The sequence below is a fragment of the Mustela putorius genome, unplaced genomic scaffold (assembly GCF_011764305.1).
Source record: "Mustela putorius furo isolate JIRA1106 unplaced genomic scaffold, ASM1176430v1.1 tig00001094_pilon_pilon_pilon, whole genome shotgun sequence".
NCBI classification, from domain to species: Eukaryota; Metazoa; Chordata; class Mammalia; order Carnivora; family Mustelidae; genus Mustela; species Mustela putorius.
The window spans coordinates 678,117-685,610 of record NW_025421566.1 but is presented as its reverse complement, the minus strand read 5'-3'; positions in this window follow the sequence as shown (position 1 = coordinate 685,610).

The window sequence follows — 7,494 nt, the reverse complement described above, 5'->3', positions numbered from 1 at the left end:
CAGACATTGATTCAGCCTGAATATTTGTCCATGGTGGCTCCTTCATGGGGTGGTGATCATGAGGACATGGAGGGTCTCCCACTCTTGGGATTGTGAGCTGCTCCAAACTGCACAGTTTCCTTCTTTGGCACAGGTAAGTCCTGTTGGATGGATCCCGGTTTCCCTGCAAGGAAAGATTTGAGAACAGGTCTCTAAGTGTGGATGCCTGGAATCCCCACCTCACATTCCCATTGGTTCCTATGGAAAAAGAAGGTTCAAACTTTTGCCTCTAAGATGAGCTACCTAGAGGGATGAGTTGAAAAGGACTTTCATGAGGATGGGTCATAATGTGGGTTTCTGTCCATGGAGACCTTGGAATGTGGTGGTTGTCAGGTTCCCTGCAAATTTCTCCTACCTCGAGGGTTTGATACTGCTACAAATAGCAAGCTTCCCACGTGGAGATGAGAGGTGTTCAGTTTTGTGCCTCATGAGACCCCCACATGCTGGTATTCCAAAGCAGTCCTCTGAGGAGCAATGCCTGGAAACCAAAGTTGGGTTCATATGAGGACCTCGGGGCATGTCCGATTCAATGATCTGTCTCTGGGGACATCTGTCTTTATGTCTGAGTGGAGGTAGTTGCTCAGGTGGTGTCAGAATCAACATTTTCTCCACGGCAGAGTACCCTATTAGGATGGGCTCGGGGGCCTTGTAGATTTCTCCTCATCTGTATGGTTGTGGCCCATGGAATGTACACCGTTTCTTTGAAGAGGGCAGGAACAATCCTGCAGTTTGGCTTAAAATGTCTCAGCCCAGAGGGCTTGTGGGCTAGATCTGTCGGGACAGAAGTCTGAACAAACAAACTCTCCGAAGGTGTTAGCCCGACAGTGGGGCAAGCCCGATGCACAGACCTAGAGGGTAGCTCTTTTAGATATTAAATAAAGGTGAGTGTGAGGCAGTTGCTAAGACATTTTTTCTCTGGATTCTGGGTAAATAATGGCCATGGAATTAGGGGAGGTCTCATGGGGCATGGATGATTCTCTGTCTCATGGGATTTGGCTCAGCTCTCAAGAGTTTGGGGTCATATTGTGCAAAGGGAGGTGTCCTGTTTTCTGGCTCAGGTTTGCCTGCATTAAGAGGCATTACGGAGCAGAGACCTATGTTGGCTCAACTGGGAAACTCGACCTTTGTTTAGGATTGGGGCCTTGGGGCATGGCAAGCCAGATCTGTGGGATCTTCATCCAGCCCCTGAGAGACCTTATTTGCAAATGGGGCTCACACTGAGGGTCACAATGCATATTTGTTCTCAAGGCTGCCCTCAAGTATGGGCTTGGCTTCATGGGTCATGCAAGTTTCTCCGATTCTGAAGTTTGGACACCATCCCAACAGGAAGGAGGAGTTATCGTTTGTGCCTCAGGTTCCCCTTGGTTCCGGGATTTGAGATAAGGTCTAGTTTCAGAGGCCTGAAAACGTAAGTTGGGAAGGGATGGTGGCCTAAGGTCATGGTGGGCCCGATGTGCTGAATATTCAGTCAGCTGTATTGTGTCTGACAGGAGGTCTGGGTTCAGGCTGTGTCAGACAGAGCATTAGTGCACAGGGCAGCTTATGAAATTGGGGTGCGATTCAGGGACATAAAGTTTGATCCTCATTCGCATTTTCTGGGAAGCCCCATAGGGAACTTTTTTTTTTTTTTTTTTTTGAATGGGAAGGCAGAGGACTGTGTTGTGGTTCCAGAATTCCCAGTGTGGAGGGCTTGTGGGACAGGCATGTGAGGATGGTATTCTGAATACAAAAGCTAGGGTTAGGTTTTGTGCTGAGGGCTTGGCAGGCCAACTCTGTAGAGGCTGTATTGAGATCTCCTCCATCGGAAGTCAGGGCAAGATTCAGACATTGACCAGGCTGGAGTATTTGTTCATGGTGGCCCCTTCATGGAGGGGAAAGGGGGCTTCTTGAGGACATGGAGTTTTACACACTCTTGGGGTTGTGAGCTGCTCCAGACAGCACATTTCTCTTCTTTGAGACAGGTGAGTCCTGTTGGAAGGCTTGGGGATGGCCCACAAAGAAAGTTTCGAGAACCAAGCTCTAAGTATGGATGCCTGGAAAACTCACCTCATGTACCTTTGGCTCCTAGGGAAAAGGCAGGTTCAAAGTTTTGGCTATGGAATGAATTACCCAAGAGGCTGACTTGAAAAGCACTCTCGGGAGAATTGGTCATAATGTGGGTTTGTGTCCATGGAGACCTTGGAATGTGGCGATGGTCAGGTTCCCTGCAAAACTCGCTTACCCTGAGGGTTTGACACAGCTCCAAAAGGCAAACTTCCCAAGTGAAGATGAGAGGTGTTCTGGTTTGTGCCTCAGGAGACCCCAAATGCTGGTATTCCAATCCAGCCCTCTGAGGAGCAATGCCTGGAAACCTAAGTTGGGTTTCGGTTAGAACCTCAGGGCATTTGGTTAAATCTTCTGTCTCTAGAGACATATGTCTGCGTGTCTGAGTGGAGGTAGTTGCTCAGGTGGTATCAGAATGCCTTTTTGTCCAGGGCAGTGTACACTATTGGGATGGGCTTGGGGGATATGTAGGTTTCTCCCCATCTGTAGGGTTGTGACCCATGCAATGGGCACACTTTTCTTAGAGAGGGCAGGCACAGTCCTGCTGTGTGGCTCCAGGGGTCCCACCCCAGAGGGGGTGCGTGCTTTGGCTGTGGTGACAGAATTCTGAAAACAGAAACTCTCCTTAGGTGTGAGGTTGAGGGTGTGTCAGGCCTGATCCACGTACACTGAGGGGAGCTACTTTGGATATTAAATTAGGGCGAGTGAGAGGTGGTCACTAAGACTTTATCTCTAGATTTGTGTAAAAGATGGCAATGGAATATAGGTGAGTCCTCATGGGTCATGGATGATTATCTGTCTCAGACGATGTGGCCTGGCTGCCAAGAGCTTGGGGTCATATTGTACAAAGGGAGGAGTCCTGTTTTCTGTCTCAAGTGTGCCGGCATTACGAGGGATTCAGGATTCTGGAGCAGAGTCCTGGGTTCCACGGAGTGGAGAACTTAACATTTTTTTTTAAGAAATGGGGCCTTGGGGCATGGCAAGCCAGATCTGTAGGCTCTTCGTCCCACCCCTGAGAGGCCTTATTTGCAAATGGGGCTCACACTGTGGATTATAATGCATGTTTGTGCCCTAGGATGCCCTTAGATATGGGCTTGGCTTCAGGGGTCATGCAAATTTCTACTACTCTGAAGTTTGGACACCATCCCAATAGGAAGGAGGAGTTCTCAATTATGCCTCAGGTTCCCTTTGGTGTGGGATTTGAGATAAGTTCTAGTTTCAGGGGCATGAAAACCCAAGTTGGGAAGGGATGATGGCCTATGGCCATGGCGGGTCCCATGTGCTGAGTATCGGGCCAGATGTTTCGGGTTGTGATGGGTGGTCTGGGCTCAGCTCTGTTGGAAAGTGCATTAGTGCACAGGGCAGCTTAAGCAATTGGGGTGCATTCGAGGGCCAGCCACTTTGATTCTCATTCGGGGTTTCTGGGAAGCCCCATAAGACACATTTTTTTTTTTTTTCCGAGGGGAAGTCAGAGAGCTGTGTTGTGTCTCTGGAATTCCCAATGTGGAGGGATTGTGGGCCAGGAGTGTGAGGATGGAATTCTGAAAACACAAGCTTGGTTAGGTTTTGGGCTGAGGGCTCAGCAGACCCACTCTGCCAAGGCTGAATCGAGATCTCCTCCATCAAAAGTCAGGGCGAGTATCAGACATTGGCCCAGGCTGGAGTATTTGTTCATGGTGTCCACTTCCTGGAGGGGAAGTGGGGCCTTCATAGGATATGGAGTCTTTCTCACTCTTGGTGTTGTGAACTGCTCCAAGCTGCAAGGTTTATCTCTTTGGGACAGGAGAGATCTGTTGGATGACTTGGGGATGCTCCACAAGGGAAGATTCAAGAATAGGGCTGTAAGTATGTATGCTTGTAATTCCCACCTCACATTCCTTTGGTTCCTAGGGAAAAGGCAGGTTCGAAGTTTTCACTCTAAGACAAGCTACCCAGGAGGCTGACTTGAAAAGGACTCTCATGAGGATGGGTCATACAGTGGGTTTGTGTCCATAGACACCTTGGAATGTAGCAGTGGCTCAGGTTGCTGCAAAATCTCACACCTGGAAGGTTTGACACAGCTCCAAATAGCAAGCTTTCCACGTGGATATGAGAGGTGTATTGTTTTGTGCCTCAGGAGACCACATATGCTGTATTCAAAACCAGGCCTCTGAGGAGCAATGCCTGGAAATCAAAGTTGGGTTCAGATGAGGAACTCAGGGCATGTCTGGGTCAATCATTTGTCTCTGCGGACATCTGTTTGTGTGTAAGAGCGAAAGTAGTTGCTCAGGTGGTGTCAGAATCGCCTTTTTCTCCAGGGAAGAGTACACTATTGGATTTGGGTTCATGGGCCATGCAGGTTTCTCCTCATCTGTAGTGTTGTGGCCCATGGAATGGGCACCGTTTCCTTGGAGAGGTTAGGAACAATCCTTCAGTTTGGCTACAGATGTCTCAGCACGGAGGGCGTGTGGGATAGGTCTGTCGGGACAGAAGTCTGAACAGACAAACTCTCCGTAGGTGTGAGCCCGACGGTGTGGCAAGCCTGATGCACAGACCAGGAGAGAAGCTCTTTTAGATATAAATAAAGGCGAGTGTGAGGCAGTCGCTAAGGCTTTTGTCTCTGGATTTTGTGTAAAGGATGGTCATGGAATGTAGGGGAGACCTCCTGGGCCATGGAAGATTTTCTGTCTCTGGGTATGTGGCCTGGCTCCCAAGAGCTTGGGGTCATATTGTTGGAAGGGAGGAGTCCTGATTTCTGGCTCAGGTGTGTCTGCATAAGAGGGATACCTGAGCAGTGTTCTGGGTACAGGAGACAAGAAAACTAGACCTTTCCTTCATTTGGGATTTAGGGGCATGCAAGCCAGATCCGTGGGCTCTTTGTCCAGCCCCTGAGAGGACTTATTTGCTAACAAGGCTAACACTGAGGGTCACAATGTGTGTTTGTGCCCAAGGCTGTCCTCAAGGATGGGCTTGGCTTCATGGTTCATGCAAGTTTCTCCTATTCTGAAATTTGGACACCATCCCAACAGGAAAGTGGAGTTCTCATTTGTGCATCAGGTTCCCCCCGTGCTGGGATTAGAGAAAAGGTCTAGTTTCAGAGGCCTGAAAAATCAAGATTGGAAGGGATGGCAGCCTAATGCCATGGTGGGACTGATGTGCTGAATATGCAGTAAGGCGTCTCAGGGTCTGACGTTTGGTCAGTGCTCAGGCTGTGCCAGAGCATTAGTGTACATAGCAGCTTATGAAATTGGGGTGTGGTCAAAAGTCATGCAGGTTGAGCATTATTCGGGGTTTCTGGGTAGACCCATACGGCACTTTTTTTTCTTCAGGTGGGTAGGCAGAGGACTGCATTGTGGCTCCAGAATTCCCAATGTGGAGGGTTTGTGGGAAAGGAGTGTGAGGACAGAATTCTGAATACACAAGCTTGGTTAGGTTTTGGGCCGAGGGCTAAGTAGGCACCCTTTGCAGAGGCTGTATCAACATATCCTACATTGGAAGTCAGGGCAAGTATCAGACGTTGACTCAACCTGGAGTATTTGTTCATGGTGGCCACGTCATGGAGTGGGGCGGGCTCATGAGGACCTAGAGGTTTTCTCACTCTTCGGGTTGTAAGCTACTCCAAACCACACAGTTTCCTTCTTTGGGACAGGCGAGTCTTGTATGGCTCAGGCAGGCTGCACAAAGAAAGATTCAAGAACACTGCTCTAAGTATGAATGCCTGGAATCCCCACCTCACATTCCCATTGGCCCCTGGGAAAAAGCCTATTAGAACTTTTGGCTCTAAGACAAGCTCCCAGAGGGATCAGTTGAAAAGGACTTTCATGAGGCTAGGTCATAATGAGGGTTTTTGTCCATGGAGACCAGGAATGTAGCGGTGGCTCGGGTTTCCTGAAAATTTCTCCTACCATGAGTGTTTCACACAACTCCAAATGACAAGCTTGCCACGTGGAGACGAGAGGTTTTGTATTTTGTGCCTCAGGAGAGACCCATATGCTGGTATTCAAAACCAGCTCTCTGAGGAGTAATGCCTGGAAATCAAGGATGGATTCAGATTAGAGCCTCAGGGCATGTCCAGTTCAACCATCTGTCTCTGAGGACATCTTTGTGTGTGTCTTAGTGGAGGTAGTTGCTCTGCGGGTGTCAGAATCGCCTTTTCCTCCAGGGCACATTACGTTATTGGAATGGGCTCTGGGCCATGAGGCTTTCTTCTCATTTGTATGGTTTGGGCCCATAGAATCGACACTGTTTCATTGGAGAGGGCAGGAACAATCCTGTAGTGTGGCTCTTGATGTCTCAGCCTGGAGGCCACGTGGGCTAGTCTGTTGGACAGAAGTCTGAACACACAAACTCTCTGAAGGTTTGAGCCTGACGATGTGGCAAGCCCGAGGCACAGGGCGGGGGGTAAATCTTTTAAATATTAAATAAATAATATTAAGGGTTTTTTAATTAAATAAATAAAGAAGAAAATAATTAACATATTATTAAATAATATTTAGATATTCAATAAGGATATTAAGGAAATAAGTGTGTGAGGCGGTCGCTATGGCTTTGGTCTCTGGATTTTGTGTAAAGGACGGCCATGGAATGTAGGGGAGTCCTCATGGGCCATCGACGGTTCTTTGTCTCTGCAGATGTGGCCTGGCTCCAAAGAGCTTGGAGTCATATTGTTGGAAGGGAGGAGTCCTCTTCTCTGACTCAGGTGTGACTGCATAAGAGGGATTTTGGAGCAGAGCTCTGGGGACAGGAGATTGAATATCTCATCCTTTCCTTCATCTTGGGGCCTAGAAGCATGCGAACCAGATCCATGGGCTCTTCGTCCAGCACCTGAGAGGCCTTATCTGAAAGCAAGGCTCACATTGAGGGTTACCATGTGTGTTTGTGCCCAAGGCAGTCCTTAAGTATGGGCCTGGCTTCATGGGTAATGCAAATTCCTCCTCCTATGGGGGTTTGACCCCATCCAAATAGGAAAGTGGAGTCTCATTTGAGCATCTGGTTCCCCCCGATGCTGGGATTTGAGAAAGGTCTAGTTTCAGAGGCCTGAAAATTCAAGCTGTTACGGGATGGTGGCCTAAGGCCATAGCGGGTCCGATGTGCTGAATATGCGTTCAGCTGTCTCTGGGTCTGATGGTTGGTCTGGGCTTAGGCTGTACCAGACAGAGCATTAGTGCACAGGGAAGCTTATAAAATTGGGGTGTGGTTGAGGGCCGTGCTGGTTGATCATCATTTGGGGTTTCTGGGTAGCCCCAAGAGCACTTTTTTTTCTTCAGGTGGGCAGGCAGAAGGCTGTGTTATGGCTCTAGATTTTGCAATCTGGAGGACATGTGGGCCGGGAGTGTGAGGACAAAATTCTAAATACACAAGCTTGGTAAGGGTTTGGGCCGAGGGCTCAGTAGGCCTCCTTGCAGAGGCAGTATTGAGATGACTGGCATCGGA